This window comes from Delphinus delphis, chromosome 7 (genome assembly GCF_949987515.2).
Source record: "Delphinus delphis chromosome 7, mDelDel1.2, whole genome shotgun sequence".
Taxonomy (NCBI): Eukaryota; Metazoa; Chordata; class Mammalia; order Artiodactyla; family Delphinidae; genus Delphinus; species Delphinus delphis.
In genome coordinates, this window is record NC_082689.1 from 17357783 (window position 1) to 17379030 (window position 21248).

The window sequence follows — 21248 nt, forward strand, 5'->3', positions numbered from 1 at the left end:
TTTAGTGAGACAGGCTCCTAAAGCTCCAGAATAAATATAGGTCTCATTATGTCAGGAGAAGCCAAAGCCTTCCATACTTCTCCCTAGTCCCGTGATATCTCTTGCTCTGCCTCCTTCTGACTTTCCTCCATGCCCTTATTTTAGCCAGTGTAAGGTAGACAATACCTCAGATGCAAATTTATTTACCATTCCCTTCAAATAAAGATGTCCTTGAACACTTGGTGTCTTTTAGGGGGCCAGGACTATTGCTGTTAATATGCTCAGGGGATAATTCCTGGTCATGATGCTTATGTTTTAATAGGGATTTCAGTGGGCAATGCCTTGCCCAATGGAATGGATCCAATGGTAGATGTTAGATATCTTAGGACATTTGTTTCTTTTCATGTGCCTTAAGTTTCAACATGCAGCCATCTACCTATCTACTCATGTGTAGAACTATGGCCCTAGCCATAGAGATATGCCTAATGGCTTTGTCCTGAAGTTCCATAACTGAGCCTCCAAACTTGATCCAGACATTGGTCTCTTTGGGGAATCTAACATTCAGGACTTTGTGTGGGTCTCTTGGTTGCTGCCATTCAGAGTAAACTTGTGCCTTTACACTATAGTCTTGTGCTCAGAATGTTCTCCAGAGCCATACAATTCTGGTGTTAAAGCAATTCTTGGGAACATAGTCAACGTAAGTGAAGCCAACCAAACTGTTGATTTTCACAGACAGGTGTAAGAACAAAAAAGGCTCTTATAAGTTTAAATTAGTATTTTAATACCATGTGATGTTTTAGTTTACTGGGATAAAATCCAGATTCCGTGACATAGCCTATATAAGGCTCTTTAAAATATCGCCTGCCTGTTTTCCCTCTGCATCACTCCTAACTGGCCTCTCCAGTTCAGGTCCACTCAACTTCTCACCATTCCTTAGACATAAGTGTCCCATCACAAGCCACTTTGGGCCTTTGTTATACTATTCTCTATAACTAGAGTAGACTTCTCTATTTTCTGGAACGTTTTCCTTTTTTCTCTAGATTTAAAGTTAATGTCTCCTTCTCTTTACAGGACTTTCTCTCTCTGTCCTGAGTTGCCCCATTACCTGAGCTTCCACTATTTTGTTCATAACATGATTACATTATTTATAAAAATGCATTGTGGGTATCTATTTACATGAATGTCCACCCTGCTACCCTTTGTGCTCCTAGTGGGGAGGAATTATGTTTGTATCCTTCGCACCTAATACAGTGTTGCCTGAACTAGAAAAGGAACAAAGTAAGCATTTGTGGATTGAATGACTGAAAATAAATTGTAAAAATATGTATATAGTCTTGATGATAAGAAACATCTGTCTTGACAAGTAGGATAAGGTACTACACAGGGGGTGAGAAAGAAAAGAATAATTCTGTCATAAAATACCCTTGTTAAAAATAGTCACAGTGTATTAAAAACCATGAAACATTTCATTTTAAAATCCACCTTTACTACAAATTACTACTTGCCTCTTGAATAAGACACACAATCTCTAAAAGATATTAGTTATTGAGCAATCAGAATTTTAAAATTACATTCAACCGCAAGTTGGGAGATGCCTAAGTAGGTGGAATCTATCAAGTTCTGAATAAATTTGGCATTTCCTTATTTTCTGACATTGAGGTGCTGAAATATGCTGTCAGGCATTAACGTGTTTGTTGATGGTGACTTAGCTTTTGGCAGATAGAAACTCCAGCATGAGTTACACTTTTAAGATTACATTTTCATTACTAAACACAGATCTATATCTAAGGCAGTTTATGGCTTCGAGTTGTTAGTCATATGCTGGTACAATTCATCAGTGCTGTTATCCTTGTTCAATTTTAACTGTGGAGCTTTGCCTGAGAATCCATTTGGTAAATTGTCTAGGCCATGTCCACCATCGCAAGGTGATGAGTGAACCCATGTAAAAGAGTTAGCTAAACCAGATGTCATGTATCGTAAAATTTAAACACCAGTTAAATACAGTACGATTTTTTGAAAGTTGTTTTAAGTGTATAGTATATATAAATATATATTAACTATAAAACGTAATATAGTTTATATCCAAGTAAAAAGTATTATTTTGCTATTCTATTTATGTTCCATTTATTAATCCTGCTCTTGCCAATACATTTCAAAAAATTGTAAACCAATAATAATTTAAAAATGTAGGTCAAACCTGTAAATTTTGTGTAATAATTTTGGCTGAAAGAGGGTTTCCATCACCTTGAATTTAATTAATGAAGATACTTTAATCAAGAATTAAAAGGTTTGAAAGTGGGATAATGCCTCCTCCTTACCTCTACAGCCCCTCAAAAAAAAATTTAAAAACAAAATGACTCCTTAATTACATTTGCAGTTTATGACAAAGTGTTGTTTTAATTTTTAGTGGATTTATGAGGACAGCAGAAAGATTTCTTAAAGACATTAGCAACACTAACAAATGCCTACACTCATTTCTACAAGTTGACTTTTAAAGTTGTTCATCAAGGAAGACTGCACTCCAGTTCTCGAAATGTATTTTAATAAAAGGACACATCCACATTTCTCTGGTGTGGTCACTGCACTACTCTGTTTGGATGTTCAGTTAGATCATGAAGTTCATTGAATTTTGGCATCAGAATATTGACATCTGATGTCAATATTCTGATGGTTCAGTTCATTGGGATGAACAATTTTCAGTCCAGATTTTTTTCCCTCCAAACAATAAAATTTATTTCCACAAAGAAAGACAAGCTCAATCAGACCATTTCTAATGCAGAATCTCTCCTTCCTGTTTCACTCTTCCACATGAAAAGAAGCACTAGGTAAGCTAAGGTTATCTGTTTACAGCAAGGAAAAAAGAAATTCCTTCTCTTATGCCAAGATTGAGTTGTAACCACCAATTAGAGGCCAAGTACATAGAATACTCCTCTGGGTCTGCTAATGCTTCTCGACCACTGTTCATTGCAGTCGATTGTAATAATTAGTGCTGTAGCATAAATACGAAAATGAGGGGGTTGTGCTAGGTGATCTCTGAGGTCCCTTCCAGCATTAGAATTCTAAAAGTTGGTGAGCCCGAAATTGCTAATATGTTTGTGAATGCACCAAAGTTATGCCTGGGGCAATTTGTTCATTTGAAAGATGGATCCTTTTTTATTAATTTAGCTCAGAAATATAAGCTTAAATGCAAAGTAAGCACTGGTTAAACACTAATAATAATATGTGATTTCACAGCATTTTCCCTTTCACCAAGAGCTGGTGCATGAACATCACTGCATTTTACTTGCAATAACATCATGAAGAAGTTCTATGACCAGGATTTTCTCATACCTTTGGCAAATTTGTAGAAAATTTAGTATTACCACATTCTTCTTGGTTTTCTTCCTCAAAGATGCTAAGGACTCTCCCTGAGGGAGCAGAAGACAGAGACCTAGGTTCATCTGAGTCTGAAAGCCCCATGAGGGCAAGGACCATCTCTACTTTATTTATCACTGTATCCTTAACATCTGACCTAGTGCCTTATTAAGTTTATGCTCCAGTGAAGAAAAAAAAAAACATACACAGATACATAAGAAAGTTCAGATAATAGAGAAGATTAAGAGAATAGTGATGCAATGAACATTGGGGTGCACGTATCTTTTCGAACTATGATTTTCTCTGGATATAAGCCCAGGAATGATATTGCTCGATTGTATGGTAGTTCTGTTTTAGTTTTTGAAGGAAACTCCAGAGTGGTTCTCCATAGTGGTTGTACCAATTTACATTCCCACCAAAAATGTAGGAGGGTTCCCTTTTCTCACACTTTTTCCACGATTTATTGTTTGTAGACTTTGTGATGATGGCCATTCTGACTGGTGTGCATTGATACCTCATTGTAGTTTTGATTTGCATTTCTCTAATAATTAACAATGGTGAGCAAATTTTCATGTGATTTTTGGCCATCTGTATGTCTTCTTTGGAGAAATGTCCATTTAGATCTTCTGCCCATTTTTGATTAGGTTTTTTGTTTTTTTGATACTGAGCTGCATGAGCTGTTTGTGTATTTCATCCATTGCTTCATTTACAAATATTTTCTCCCATTCTGTGGGCTGTCTTTTCATTTTGTTCATGGTTTTCTTTGCTGTGCAAAAGCGTTTAAGTTTAATTAGGTCCCATTTGCTTATTTTTGCTTTTATTTTCATTACTCTAGGAGGTGGATCCAAAAAAATATTGCTGCAATTTATGTTAAAGAGTGTTCTTCCTATGTTTTCCTTTAAGAGTTTTATAGTATCCAGTCTTACATTTAGGTCTGTAATCCATTTTGAGTTTATTTTTGTGTATGGTGTTAGAGAGTGTTCTAATTTCATTCCTTTACATGTAGCTGTCCAGTTTTCCCAAAACCACTTATTGAAGAAATTCTTTTCTCCACTGTATATTCTTACCTATTTACAATAGCCAAGACATGGAATCAACCTAAAATGTCCACTGACAGAGGAATGGATAAAGGAGATGTGGTGCATATATACAATGGAATATTACTCAGCCATAAAAATGAATGAAATAATGCCATTTGCAGCAACATGGATGGACCTAGAGATTATCATATACTAAGTGAAGTAAGTCAGACAGAGAAAGATAAGTATCATATGATATCACTTACATGTGGAATCTAAAAAATGACACGAACTTATTTACAAAACAGAAACAGACTTTGAAAACACACTTATGGTTACAAAGGGGAAAGGTGGGGGGAGGGATAAATTAGAAGCTTGGGATTAATTTATACACACTACTATGTATAAAAAACATAATCAACAAAGACCTACTATACAGCACAGGGAACTCTACTCAATATTCTGTAATTACCTTTATGGGGAAAGAATCTGAAAAAAAAAGAATGGATATATATATATATGTACAACTGAATCACTTTGCTGTACACCTGAAACTAACACAATATCGTAAATCAACTATACTCCAATATAAAATAGAAATTAAATTTAAAAAAAGAAAGAGTAGTGGCAGGATATTTCAGAAATAGAAGAAATCCTTGAGCAGGTGCCATTTGAGAGAGCAAAGTCAGAAGTGATATTGGGGAATAGTTTTCCAGACATGAAGAAAAGACGACACAGGACCCTGAAGTGAGGGTATGTTTGGTATGTTTGAAGGGCAGCAAGAACTCCTGGAGCTGAGTGGCAAAAGAGTGGCCAAGAGCCTTAAGAGATGACAGCACAGAGGTAGTGGTTGGGAGGGCAGATATCTTACTTAAGGTATTGATTAGGCAACACAAAAGGTAGTTAACTCCACTTTCACATATGACTCTGAAGAAGTAAAACTGTGAAAAGCCAGTAGACTTGGTTATCTTGCCACTGGTTTAGCTTAGAAAGTCTACTCTAAATCTTTATATATTCTTACTTTTTTCTCCTTGCTGTGGACTTGAGCTCAACACATTTCACTGTTCTCTAAGAATATTATCTTTTTCCCAAATCCATCCTACTCACTCTGAGAGTTTAGATTCCAAAATCTCACCTCTCATGTTTCTAATTTTTTTCCTTTTTTTCTCACCAATAGCTGTGAACTTCCTCTTAAAGGTAGTGTATTGAAGACCCCTAGGTGTAAGTTAGCATTTTCCAAAAGATGTTTCACTGAATATTATTTCTGGAAAAGATACTAGGTGTTCCATCTCCATCTCTTTGACTCTCTATTCCTTTATTCATTTTTATAGTTGAACTAGACACTAGGAATGAAAATATAAGTTAATACATAGTCCTTAGCTCTAGGTCCTACAGTCTAATAGGGAAGAGATTCACATAAAGAGATAATTCAATTTTAATATGATAAATGCAATGACAGATATATGCATGATTACAGTAACTCAGAGAAGAGGGTACTTAACAATGCAAACTACTATCTCAACAGCCAGACTCCCCTTATTTTGAAGTTGTATAACCATATAAAGATTAAAAGCATATTCTAAAACAAACAACAGCAACTGGCTTCTCTAAAATCATATTGGATTTTTATTTTTAAAAAGTTTAACCCTAGAGGAATTGAGTTTTAGTACTTTCTAGAATGTGCCTCTCATTGGTAATTCTACTCAAAGTTAAAAGGAAAACTATGGTGCCAGTTTGCCCTTCTAGAAATTCCAAGATGACATTTAAAAGTATATTCAGAAGCAACTTAGATAAAAGAGTTCTGGTCAGCACCCTACCAAGAGGAAGAACATAGCAGGCTCAGACTCCAACCCAGAATACCTCTCAGATTCCTATGGGACTGGTTGGTCTCCATATTAATTCCAAGGAGATGGTTTGTTTTGGTGTAAAATACCTAATTCTCTCAGAGCATCCTGTTTGGACAATTTACTTGAATTGTTGAATGCTTAAATAGCTGCCTTGTTGACATATGCTTTAGCTGATGACAAAAGCAGTGTTTTGTTTGAATTTTGTTTTTGAACATCATAAATGATGGCTCCAAAAAAAATGGAAGTCAGAATGAGGCAAAAATTAAGTGAAGCTTTGCTAAGAAGACAGGTTACCTTTCAAATAAAAACCTAGTCCATTTTTAGTAATTGTGGGATATGTGAATTGTCTCCTACCTTATAAAGGCAGAGATCTATTACATTCTGCCAGAATTTGTTCTTTCCTCGAAATATTCTGGAAGAGAGGATTGTAACATACAATCCCTTTCCTTGGAAAATAAAAGGAAGTGAAGATAATAGTCTAGAGAGAAGTTGTTGAATAATGGCTATTTTTCAATATGGTCAGTGTCCTGTACATGTGTCCTTAAATCTCAATACACACAGACAAATGTTAGGGCATTTTCTTTTTGGATCCTATTCCAACAGAGAATATTTATCCTCTATGGATCCCCAGAGCTTGAATATATGGATGAAAAGTTTACATGGCACTTGAAAATATTTTCAGCCAAAATCTGATAAAATAACCTACATGCATGGTTCAGTTTCTGTTTATCCACTCATGGCCTAAGATGCAAATAAGTGGAGATTTTGGCAGCTATAGGTATGATTTGAACCATTAAATTAAAAAAAACAATAGTGTACTACTTAATAATTGAGTAAAAATTCTTTTAGAATTTTTGTTTGACCTAGACAAACAATTTATTCAATTCTCCATTTCACTTTATAGTAGATACATAAAAGGCTGGAAATATATAACCCAAAAAGTACACTTTTACAAAAAGTGATGAAATTTAAAAAAAAAACAACTTATCATAAGAAAAAGAATATACTAGTACCTTAAAGCAGAATTTCATTTTTTTTTTTTTTTTTTTTTTTTGCGGTACGTGGGCCTCTCACTGTTGTGGCCTCTCCTGCTGCGGAGCACAGGCTCCGGACGCGCAGGCTCAGCGGCCATGGCTCACGGGCCCAGCCGCTCTGCGGCACGTGGGATCTTCCCGGACCGGGGCACGAACCCGTGTCCCCTGCATCGGCAGGCGGACTCTCAACCACTGTGCCACCAGGGGAGCCCAAAGCAGAATTTCTTAACCTCAGCACTTTTGACATTTGGAGTCTGATAATTCTTTGTTTTAGGCGATATTGTAGGATATTTAGCAGTATCCCTGGACTCTATCCATAAATGCCAGTAGCAAACTACTGGTTGTGAAAACCAAATTGTCAAATGTCCTCAAGTGGAGAGCACTGCCCTGGTTGAGAACCACTGCTTTTAAATATAGGTCAACAGTTTGAATGCGAGATGACAGAAGAAGGAGAATGCAGGACACTGTTAGAATAGAACCTCCTTGTATGGTGTGGAGGCTGTGTGCTGCAGGCTTCCAGGGAGTGCCATTCATAGGGTTCAGGTGAGAAGCACTCCCTGGGGAGCAAACTACTGTCTCTGAAACCACAGTCCTCCTTCAAGACTGGAGCTGTGGCCATGGGGAAGGGGAGAATAGAAACACTGTCCTGTTGAATGCCAAGGGTAACATACAAAGTTGCAACAGAGTGTATCCACCTTCTGAGCTAACTTAGACAAGTGGTTCATTGCTCACAATGATGGCTATTTTGGGAACACCAGGATCCACAGAAGAGCAACACTCTCTCAAAGGTAGATAACAAAATGGCCGAGAGCGGTCACGGGGTTGGTGCCCACTTTACATACCCTCATGAAAGTTCTCATCCTCCCTGGCCAGGACTTCGCCAACCATTTGACTGATCTCCTTCCATAGGCTGGCTTTTGTCCAACCTTCCTCCACACAGCTGTCAGAACATTCTTTCGAAAACACAACCCTGAAATTATCTCTGCCCTGCTTAAAATGCTTTGATGTTGCCTTTGAGATAAAGTTCAACCTCCTAAGCATGGCCTGGATGCTGATTTCATCTTCTGACACTCTTTCACACACATCAGGTCCCAAATCCAAATGTGAATGTGTTCCTTCCAGTCTCTCTATCCTTGCTCATGCAGCCGTTTCCTGTCATTGTCACTTCAACATACGCATCCAGCCTGATTTTTCACTGAAAAAAGTCAATAAAGAAGAAAACCTTTTTGCTGTGTTTCTTCTCCTGCCTCCTTCTTCTTCTCCTTTTTTCTCTCTCTTTCTCTCTCTCTCCAACTTCCCTTTCTCTCTTTCCACATAAGTATTTCCTGGTGTCATTGCAACTCTTATTTAACAATTTCAAAAGTTACAGTCTCTCTCTGCTATCTTCCATAATTCCTCTCCCTTTCCCCACCCTTAGTTCTCCTTCCATACCTCTATTTCTTCTTGGTCTTCTCTAATGATAACTCTTCTCCCTCCTTAAATGCCCGCATTCAGCAGTGTTCCAACATTGGCACTCTTCTCTTTTCACTCTCCAAATGCTTGCTGGGTAGTCGCTCTGATGGAGTAACTTGGCCCTTTGGTGCTGGTGACCCACATTTGTACCTCTGACCTCAGTCCTTCTCCTGAGCACCAGATATAATCAAATGTCTACAAAGCAATTCCCCTGGATATCTCACTCATACCCCTAATTCAACATGCCCTCAGCTAGCTCATCTTTTCCCACATTTTGTCACTCTACTGTGTTCCCTGTCTCAATGAAATGCCAACCATCCTCATCAGAAACATAGAAATTCTCCCAATCTGCTTCTTCATTCCCCATTCTTCATTCCCCACATTCAACTGAGGACCAAATCCAGTTGATTATATCTACTCAAATCTCCCATAGCTTTCCCATTGTTACTACCTTCAGCCTCTGTTGTGTAGGATGTTTCAAGTACATACCATTGATGTTCTGTGCTCCAAATCCTGTTATATCCAATCTATTTTCACCTTGCTGCTGACAAAACAATTCTGGTCATGTCTCTTCTCTCTCTAAAATCCTTTTCTCCCCCATCCTCTCAACTGTTTTGCCTTGAATGCTCTTATCCACTCTGCTTTCCTGGCAGGCATGTACAATTCTTTTAACACTCTGCTCAAATAGAACTTCCTTCATGAAGCTTTGCCTGACTTGTTTCATCAGATATACTAGATTCTTCTCTCTCTTTTTTTCATCTGCATTGCACCCTGTAAAGGCAATACAATTACACCTATAATTATTCACTTCAAATACATTATTTCTTTTACTTCTTCCTTTACTAGATTGTTATGGTAAGTCACTTTCAGGAGGAACTGTATCTTATTGATTCCTAACACCTACTATAACACACAGAGCACAGACATTCAAAAATATTTTAAAAAAAGAATGAGAAAACAAATGAATGGAGGGATTTTAAGAATGTACCAGACATTTTAAAAGTTCATTACAGCTCTTTGTTTGCTGATTCTATATCAGTTTTCAAAGCTTCTCTCTTAGTGTTTATAGATAAGGAACAAAATGCAATTCTCTCAAGAGAGGTGATACATTGACTTTGATTTAAAATAAGCTGAGTGAAAACTGTATAACTCCAGTTTGATGTGGATACCATCTTAAGAGGAATTTCTTAATAGGGATGAAATACATAATAAGCATGACATCACTGAAGGGCAGAGGGAAAAAAATGTAGAAGGAAAGGGACTCAGTAAGGAAAAGCACTGGGATCAGGCACTTTTCACTACTTCAACATTTTTGCCAAGCAAGTGTTAAACATGTTTTTTTTCATTTTACCATCACTCTGTAATTCTATTCAAAGGAATAAAAACCTGCACATCTTACCCAAATTTTCTCTCTAAAATGACAGAATTGGTGGAAATATGTCAAACTATCACTTTTCCTTAAGTTATATTTTAGAGTCCTTTAAAAGAAGCAAAATCATACAGTCAACAAAAGTCAAAACAGAGGCTAATATCTGTGGCAAGGACAATGTCACTAAAACATTTATAAATTAAAGTTTCTATTCATACTTCTATTGTAAGGATCACAATGAGGTTTGCTTCCATGAATGGCTATGCCTTGATTATAGGTATGAAGGTATCAGTGACTATAATTAAGACGGAAGATTTTATTTTAAGCAAATCCGTTCTTAGAGCTGATAACAGTTTTATCATGCCCTTAAAATTCCATCTCTTGGGATGGTTAGCCCACAAGAGCCAACTACTTGGATGAATCAATTAAATGTTCTATAACTAAATAATTACCTATCATGTAGACATGACCTTCAGTTAGACATAAGGGAAAATTTTCAGAGAGATCATCAATCAGCCAAGATTACTGATAAAGAGAATTTTAGAATACCCATCTTGGGAAAAAATGTTTAAGCCACAGTGCTGGGGTGCTGACTTCTGCTCTGGGTTGGAGAGAGAACGCCATGTTGGTTCCTCCCACGCCTTGATTTGACGATCTGGGCCGTGCCCACATGCCTGTATTGGCAGAGTTTGTATAATAGCATTGTGACTGAGACAGACATGGTCTCCACACAGAAGGTGGGGAGAAGATGGAGAAACAGAAGGACAAGGTCCAACTTTATTTGGGGCCAAATATTACGAGGCTTTGGCAGAGTAATGCCTGCTTTGCTCTATTTTTTGAGAACATGGGAAGCGAGTTCTCCCACCCCTTCTGTACCACCATCTGCCTCGACCCTGCTATGGGAGCCATACGTGACAGTAATCTCTGAAAAACTGCAGTATTTTGACTTTTAATATCTGCTATGTAATGGTATGGAGAAAATATTGCCAACAATGTAACTGTTTGCATATTATTTTTTAAAAAAGCCCAGCTGGGGAATGAGTTTATAATGAGAATGTTATTAGTATAAATTGCAAGATTAAAAACAAAACACCATAATAATCAATCCATTAACTGGAAATAGTTGAAATGTGTAGCGTGAAGTCAGGGTGAGCAGTATATACAGAATCAACAATATTTGTATATTGCTTAAAAGAAAACAATATGCCCCAACTAATAGTTGTTGATTGCTTCTCCTAAATACAGGCCATGAGCAGAAGCTAATGAGTGACTGTTCTGTAACAACAGCTTCAAACAAATTTTTCAGGGAATTCAGTTGGCCTTTCAGGTATTAACTGCTATTGTGTGCTTTCATGTATACATTCTATCATTCTACTGCAATTGATTTAACCCTTGGGCCTTTTAAGGTGATCATTGTGTCTGTGGTTAAACAGAAAAAATATGGCTTGTATTAGTACTCAGGACCAGGAAATCCTGACTCCAGCGTTTGGAATAATAAGAATGCTGCTATTACAAGGTTAGCATTTATAAGTGCTGAATATTCTAACCAAATGTTTGTAACCTTCACAATCTGGCGGTCAGAGGAATGAATGTACCTGTATTTCATTACCTGACCCCAGAAACCCCACAGGAAGATTTGAAAATCAGGCACACGAGGAAGAGAGTGTCTTCTTGGTCTTTTCTATAGAAATCTTACTGTCTTTGTTAGAAGGTACAAATAATAAGGAATCCTTGCTCAGTCCTACAAGGCTCCAGGGATGACTGCCTCTGGACACATACACTAAGTAGTGGTAAATTCAGATTTGAAGACCTAGCCCCATAAGAAGTGACAGGGCACAACTTTTTCTCTTACTGCCTCAAGTTTCTCAGCAGTGCAAATTCTTTGGTTCAAAAAAATAAGAAATTCTACCTTCCTCTTTTTGGAAAAGTTAGATGAAGACAAAAGCACAGAATTTAAAAAATTTAATTAAATGTGGGTTCGAGTTCTATCTCTTCCACTTGAAGTTTATATGCTCTCCACTTCTCAGAATCTTTGAATCTTGATTGCAAATGGAAATAATATGACAAGCCTCACATTGGTACTCTGAGAATTAGTGTGATGATATAAATTAAGGGTATTTAACTATGAGTCCAAAAATACCTAGCTTAGCTTAGATGCTACTTTTCATTATCCTCCTGACTACAGCTAGGATGAGTCTAGACACTGGTAGTCTTCATAATGATCAATTAAGGAATATCTTACTCTGCTGTTACAGTATCCATAAGTGAATTCCACCAGCAAGATACACAGTAATCTGCTGGGTAAGTGGTAGAACTAGAGTGCACCCAACTGGAACATTCTCCTTTTTGGCAAAGCACACTCATAAGGCATCTGATTCATGGAGCAGAAGAGGTAAGATCAGATGATCAAGCCCACCCTCCACTGCCAACACACTCCATGCCATTCCCCACCCAGGTAAGGAACAGCTACATTCAGTGTACTACATTATAAGGACTCTTTTGTATTACACCAGCATCTCTTTTCCTGGTGGTGGTAGGAGGAGAGTAGAGGAAGAGAGATAGGAGAGGGCAAGAGAGCATCAAAAGAGCTTATTTTAGTCACAAACACTCCTTATAAGAATTAGGTATAAGAGGATCTTTTGAATGGCTTCATTTAAACACTATTCAAAACGTTGGCAGAGACAGGAACAACAGTTCTGACCTTAACTTCCCCTCCTGGAGGCCGGATACCTTTTCTAGACATTGAACCACTAATGGGAAATTAAAGGCAATAAAACAACAGCTGGAATCCCATAACTGACAAGGTTTATATTGTACTCGAAGCAATTCACACTTAAAGAATTTCCTTTCCAATCATCAGGATTGTTTCTTTCTCTTCAGTGTTCAAGGTGGTGGACCCTCTCCTGGTGAAGTGGTTTTCTCTTTATTTAACTGAACAAGGCTGATATCATCATTCTCCATACACAGTTCTGCCTCAGAAAATTTGAAGAGCTCTGCCCTCTCCTTTACACCTGAATGGCAGGTTTGGCTAGAGGAAAGGAAGGAACACTTGAGTGCCTACTATATGATCAATATGTATTTGATGTTATTTTTTCTATTTTGCCCAATGCTATGGGCATTATTTTTCCAATTTCATGGGTAACTGAAGTTCACAGAAGTCTCAGGATAACTATTTCTGTCTCTTCACAAAAGTACTCATGTGAAGTCAGATTCTGTAGCAAGAAAATAAGACTGAGTTACTATGTTCCACTGGAGGAGAAATCAATCAATTCATATCAAATGGTAGTAACAATAATAATAAAAATATCTAAGATTTACTAGGAACACTTTAGGTACCCACTACCATACTAAGCGAGTTACATGAATTAGGTCATTTAGGGCTTTTTAAAATCTACCCCAAAGTCCTTTTTACTATTATAATTCTTGTTTTACAGAGAAAGAAACTGGGCCTTATAAGGGTTAAATAATTCATCTGGGGCTTTGGGCAGTAAGTGAAACAAACAGGATTCAAACCTGGACAGTCTAACTCGAGTATGAGAGTTCTACATGTCTTTTGAAATATAAATAAATTCATATATATGTGTGTGTGTACCCACAGACCCAAGGTCAGTATCGTCTGCCACTCTCACTCTTATTATAATATTCTTTCTTGACTGGGAGAAAAAAAAATGGTGGCGTTATAGCCACCTCATTGGGAATACCAGTGGAAATGTGTTGCACTATTGAATGTCATCTGTGAAATGTGTCACATCTGAAAAAAATGTTAAGATCTCTGCCTAATGGGAAAAATGGGTGGATAAACAGATGGTCACAATACCATCTGTCTTGTAAGTGCTGTGATGGTAGGAGCATGTGCACAAGATCATGAGACAGCCAAGATAAGAGTAACCCACAGGAAAGTTTTCTTAAAGGGGAAAACACTTGAATTGTATCTTAGAGGAAGAGGAAGACCTCACCAGCCACAGAATGGGTGGAAAAGCAAGAAGACAGAGAGAGAAATACAAGACAAAGAATATGCTGAGGCAGTGGGGGTGGGAGAGGAAGGAGTCACCTGTGCAGTAAGGTGGGCATGGGGAAAATTAAAGGTGAATGGTGGTTGTTGTTCTTTGTTTTCGTTTTTGCTCAGCTGAATGATTCAGATTTTAACACACAGAGTGACTGGGAACCATTTAAGTTTTTAAATCTGGGGAGTGACGTGATCGAGTTGCATTTCTGCAAAATTACTCTGGACAAAACATGGAGGATGAATGGATAGAGGAGGGACGGAAGACAAGAAAATCGCAAAGGAGGTGGTGATTCTGACTGACCTGCAGAAACTAGTGCAGGTGAGAGAGACTGCAAGTCTGAGCTAAAACATTAGCAAGGGAGATAAAGGGGAGGAGACCTATCTTAAAACAAAACCTTAGAATGTGGTGCTGACAGAACTAGGTGATTGTTTTGGTTTGGCAGGTGAAAGAAAAGGAAGAGGCAAAGATGACCACGTGTTGGCTTCCTTGATCAACTGTGTGGACTGTGGAGCTATTTCTGATAGGAAATAAATGAGAAAGAGAAGGATGGGGGCTGGAGAAAATGCTTTCATTTCAAGAAGGCAATGTAGAGAATCTGATATGTAGGCAGAAGAGCATATGCTAGAATAGAAAACAGGAAAATCGATGGTTACCCTGGGAGTGGCTAAGTCTCAGACACCTTGCAGGAGGCAGTGCAAGAGAGCTGAAAAGGACTGTAGGAGACATAAAAAACATAAAAGGGCTACTCTGAGGCAAAGAAGTTGGTAATAGAGCCTGGGAATACGTAGTTTGAGAGCTATGAAGAAAACCACCAAGGAATGACCTCAGATAAGTCAAGTGAAGAGAAATTTTCAAGTTGAAAATGGTCAGCTGTGTCCAAAACCCCAGAGAGGCCAAGTGGTGAGGAGAGGGAGTCCCTGATGAATCTGAGCAAAATCATTTCCCTGGGCCTGTTGAAATCAAAGGAATATGGTGGCAATTTAAGCTCAGCCTAAAAGGGAAGGAAATAGAGACGGTAAACAGAGACTACTTCTTTCACTCAGAAAACCCAAGGCAGTTTTAAAGACCTCCATTTTCACAAGGTTTTGCATTAACATAGGTTAATCAACTACATTATCTGTATTTCATGCCAATAATTTCATCTTTTCAATATATTTGTATTACAATTAATTAACTTTTATTTACTTTTCAGTGCATTAGCTTTTTTTTTTTTTTAATTAGCAACCTCAGAGAAACCAACTGTATGGGTGCAAGACCCAAATTCCCTCTTTAAATGCTCTCACTTTCATTGATCTCTTGATATTTGTCTTTCCTTAATAGTCATTATTCTATATTTAGGACTCTATGGAAATTTTTGTGGTTCTGACTTGTTCACAAAATATCATTTTCGCCTTGCTCCAATCTTGCTTGATGTTTCTCCAGTCCTGGCCCCGGTTTTAATACAATCCATACAATTGTCATCACTTCTTCCCAGAACTTTTTGTTTCTGCACTCTGTTTTCTTTTTCTTTTTAATGCTATTATAATATACTAATATTATATACAATTAGCTTATTTAGTTCAGTTAGGGAAATAATACATCTTGAAAATAAAAGACCATTTATTGTTGTCATTTAGTTACATAGAGAGCATCTGGTTAACATAATTTAAAAATTTTAACCATATACTGTGTAGGCACGGAACAGGCCTATATTGGGACCACTTGGTTGCTCTTACCTGATCAGGTTACCAGCAACGCAAAACAATATGATTCAGACATATTTCCTTCAGGTACCACTCCAATAATACCATAGGATTTCATTAACTTAAGACCTTAAGAGAACAAACAAAGTATTATTTGAAAAGAATAACTTCACACTCTGGAATAAATTCTACACATATAACTAAGTCAACTTAAACATAAATAAGTAGAGCAGTTTACAAAGACTATTCAGAAGTGATCATGTCCTGATTGCACTCTTTCCATAGTGATTTAAGGGTGTTGTTAAAACCCATAGACAGTCCTCAGGGTGTCATTTCAACCTGCCCCTAGATGTTTTTCCTTTTCATCTCCTGATGACTCTGATCCTCAGTGTCCCAGGACAGTCCAAGCCAGACTGATAGCATCTGGTATTTAATGTGATTAATTGTAGAGATGCCTCAGACTCTTCATATGTAAGCTCTTGATACATGAGCTACATAGAAGTCATCACACCTATAATGAAAGAATCTATTTTTCCTAATTCTTTTCCAAATTGTTAGTTCATTAATCCACACAGAAGAGCCACAGTTGCCTGGCATTCTTTAAATCCCTGTGAATGCCTTCTGTTCTGCAGTGGGAGAGGTTTTTATACCATTATGACTTTGTTTTAGAAGGAGAATGTTCTGAGCTTACCAGTGCAGAAAAGATTGTCTTCCATTACTCAGAAGTCCTTTCCTCTGTGGCTACTTCCTGCCTCATACTTCAAACGGACCCTATGACAAGTTAAAAAGTTTTCTCATTCATTCTTTCAACAAATATTTACTGAGCATTATTTGATGGCACAAAGTCAAGTAAGACAACTTTCCCTTTTTTAAGGAGCCTACCCTCTAGCTGGGGAGAAGGACAAGGAGATCAAAAATTACAGGATAAGTGCAAATGCAACTAATCAGGATTACACAGGTTAAAATGCAAGCCCAAAGAGGTGTTTCTATTTTAGAGAAAAGGATCAGAGGAGGCTTCTCAGAGCAGCCAATGTTCTACCTGGGAATTGAAGAATGAGATGGAATTTTCTAGAAAATATGGAAGCATGGTCTCGTTGAGAAAGAGGAGAGTAGGTGTAAAGGCAGAGATTTGAAACAACATGGCATTGGGGAGAAGGAGTGGAAAGAAGTAGGACTTTACGTATTATGCTTTGCCTTAGTTTAGGATGCTCAGATCTTGCAGAATGGAATGCATTCATATATAAGTTGTATAAGTATTAAAAGGGAAAATAAAACACAATCACACCAAGAGCAACTGCATGATGCCTTTGAGGAAGTTCGTTATTATTGAAGTGACAAACACCTGTCAGGAAGAGGTGAGGCTGAACCTGGAACCCCAAGCTAGGGCTACCTCATGCAATGAGATCTTACATGCAAACAAAAGAGAATTACATGCTCCCTGAAAGCTTCAGGAAGACAGTGAACAATTTTAAAGAGGAAGTGCCGTTGTTTAATGTGAATTTTTTTAAAATTACTTTGAGAAAAAGGGTGGATAGAGTGGGACAGGATGGATGTTGGAAATAAAGGAAGCAAAAGGAGATAATCCAGGAGAATAATACTAAGGGCCTGAGTTATGACAGTAGAAGAGGAAGTAGAGACAAGAGAGCAGAAAAGAGAGTCAGGACCATGGAACTGAGTGATGGATTCAAAATGGTGACGTGGCTGGGGAGGGTGTAGCAGAGAGGACTCTCTAGTTTATACGACTGACTATTGTTAGTCACCAAGAAGGGGTTAACAGAGATAGGATGAGTTTAGAATAAAAAGAACAACTTGTTTTTGAGCAGTTGAATTTTTATGTCCTACAGTATATCCAAGTGTAGATGAGCAGTTGGCATTTGGAGAGAAGAGTCTGTTGTTCAGTGGAGAGAGCTGAATGACTTCCTTAGCCTCACAATTCATTCGATTTTATTTCTTAGAAGTCAGATTAGAGCCCAAAATTAAGGGATATAGGAAAAGGTATCCAGATTTAACCAATTTAACAAATTTTCATTGTTCATCATCATTTTCCCCCTTTATCTAACATAATGTGGAAAAATTAGTTGCCTTCATAGTGAGCTTCTCTCTAAAACAAACAAGCAAAACAGAAACTGTCAATATTTTTACAGGAGTCAAACCAGTTGTTTTGGTATCAGATAGTCAACTGGCTGATTTCATTTTTCCCTCAGACAATAGTTGTTTTGGCATTGAGTAGATGACAAATAATAGGGTCCCTACCCAGAATCTTCTAAGCAAAGAAAACAGTAACAGTATACTTCTAGAGGATATGATGACAAATTGACTAATATCAAACCAATCTACATATTAGGTAAATATTACTAGCATTTACAAGGAATAAGAAGAGCTAAATGCATTTGATAGAATGGAGATTAAAGTGATCCTTAAGGGCAAAGGCAAGGAGAAGTGACATCTGCTCTCAATCATGAGTCAGTCATGAGTCATCCTTCAAAGGACACAAAACCTGGTCAAACAACAGTTCTTCCATTTGCAGGATGTCACGTTAAGGAAATAATGACCAAGAAAACAGTAAAAACTGAGCAATATCCACAATGCATATTTCAACTAAAAGAAATTTAGGAGCCTCTGAAACAGGATGGTATACCATGATTATTTTAATTACTTACCCATGAGTCCCATAATAGCTTGGTATCTGACTAAAAAGTCTTCTAGAAAGGCTTATTGTTTAGACAGGGAAGATTAAGGGTGAAATTGCCAAATATTATTCACTTACATTTGCTTATTCAACAATTAGGGGCTTTTAATGCCTACCAGTCTCTACAGCCACAGCAGTGAGTGAATCAGATTCACCTCCTGATATCTGTGCAGATATCCATTCCACTTACTAGGAGGTCTGGCCCAACTTGGTTTTCAAGATTGACTGAGTTCAGAGAGTTACCCCAAGACTACAGAAAATAAAACTGAGACAGAGTTGTGAAATAAATTGCCAACGTTATAAAGCTTAATTACTGTCATAGCCAGGGCTGGACTCCAAGTCCCAGACTTTTTGCAAAATAACTGCGTTTTAGAGTCAATGTAGGTCTCATGGAACAATTTAAGGTATCAAAATGATGAAACTTCATTCATAACAGCCCCAAACTGGAAATAGCCCAAATATCCATCAACAGGTTGGACTAAAAATTTTGATGTATTCATAAAATGGAATACTAAGCATCAGTGAAAAAGAATGGTCTATAATCAAATGTAGCAATACAGAGCGTAGACACAAAGGAGTAAACACTGTAAATTCCATTTAAATAAAGTTAACTAACAGACAAAATTAATCAGTGGTGATAAAAATCAAAATAGCAGCTACCTTTGGGGAGTGATATGAGAGGACATGAACAGCCCTCTGATATGTTAGAAATGTGCCATTTCTGGATCAGAGTGATAGTTACATAAATATATAAAATTATAAAATTTCTGGACTTGTGTATTTAATATTGATGCTCTTTATGTATATTATATCCCAATTTAAAAATAATAACCAACGGCCAGGAAAGAACTTGGTGAACTGATGAAGTATATGTCAATCAGTGTCTTTAAAGCAATTTCAGAAAAAAAAAAACTGGCCACAGTCTTGATGATTTAACCTCCATTGTTTCCTCATACTCATTGCCCTGTCTCAGCTCTGAGTTATATTAATTCACTTCCAGGACAAGTGCAATAAGCATCAACTGGTCTGGCTGTCCCTGCAGATCTACCCACACAGTGCTGCTGGTAATCCTTCCTAAATGTTGCTGCGTACATGAAGGACTTGCCGCATTAACCCCTTCATGTGAATACCTTCAACGGTTCTCCAGCTCTTATAAAATAAAGTCCACAATCCTTAGCATGGATGTGAGGTCTTTTGAAACTTTTCCCAGCCAATTACTCCAGTATCATCTCCTGCCTATCACCCCAGTCACCTTCCTTCTTTCCTTCAATAAATATTTATTGAATACCTATTTAGGTAGGGTGCTCTGCCAGGTGGTGAAGAAATAAAAATGAACAAGAGAGAATTTTGTCATTTTATTGCTGACCAGCAAAGATATCCAAATAGAATTACAAAGCTAATGAGGGGCATGAAGGAGGGAGGCAAAAGGCCTCATGGAGTCCAGAAGAGGAGTGATGGGCTCAGCCTGGGCGGTTTTTTGCAGAGCTGATGGGAGATGCTGACCTTTGAAAAAGGAAGAGAAAGAGACTTGTAGATAGAGATTGGTGTGTGGTGGGTTATAGCCTTCCAGGCTGAGGGAATCACCTGAACAAAGGTATGCAGACAGGAAAGAGCATTGGTATATCTAGTAAACGGAAAATAACAAAAGCTCAGAATGATTGACTCTTATGGTTCAAGGGTGGAGATGAGGCATGGCAATGCTTGTCCGGAAATGCAGACAGGCAACCAGCTCATCAAAGTCCTTGTCTGCCGTGCTAAGGAGTTTGGATTTCATCCTAATGGAAAGTGAAGCTCCCAGACACACCCTGTGCTACAGCCATGCCAATCTCTGCATAGTTCCACGGCCACTCCAGGCACTTTCACAATTTTCTGCTATTGTTCATCTTGTTTCTTCAGCTCCACATGCCAACCCCACCTGGCAAAATTGCAGTTATTGTTCTCAGTTGTATACTTGACCACATGGAATTGCTTTTACTGAACTTGGCATGGATATTACGCCATAGGCCCCCATTAAGAAATGTTGTGAGATCAAACCCATGAAGCTTGCTATTCTGTTGACTGTAGCAATGTTGTTCAAAAGTCTTCTTTGTCATGTTTCACAAGGATTCCCTTCATGTGGGCACCAAGGGAATGTCTCCCAGTACCAGCGATTGATGAGGTCTCCCGAGAGCTGGTTTGTGTTTGTCTTAATCACACTCTGATTCATTTCACAAGACGTCTCTTCTCTGATTTATCTCAGAGCCAAATCTATGACCCTAAGTGCAAGGACTTTACTCTTTTTGTGGACTAATCTCACATGCTTTCATTTTATTTTCTTCTTCTATTTTTTTCAATATCCTGATTTCCTCACTAACTGTTTTAAGGATTGCCTGTAATTTTGAGATCCGTCTGAAATCGTTTTGGGAATGGAGTACAAATAACTAGATGAATAAATAAACAAACGAGTTTTTTCTTTAAGATTCTTTAATGCCTCCTCTGTTGTGAAGCCAGACCAGATACTTCCAGGCAGAGTCACTCAGTGCCTGCTTAGAATTTCTAAAACTCTTTGTTCATATCTTTATTCCAGTCCTCCTGCATCATTTTACACATAATCCTACAGGTTTGTTTATTCCACCCCTTCAGGAGCTGCTTCAAGTCAGGGACAAAAAGTTTTAATTTCCCATTATTTTCCCAGAGTCTAGTGCTCTACAATGTAAGAACACGTTTAATGCTTGGTGTCTGAATAAATGAATGAACAAATAATGATAAAAGGGAAGAAACTTGAGTTGAATTTACCTGCTATGAGATCAGGGGATGGGGTGAAACGATACTAAGAG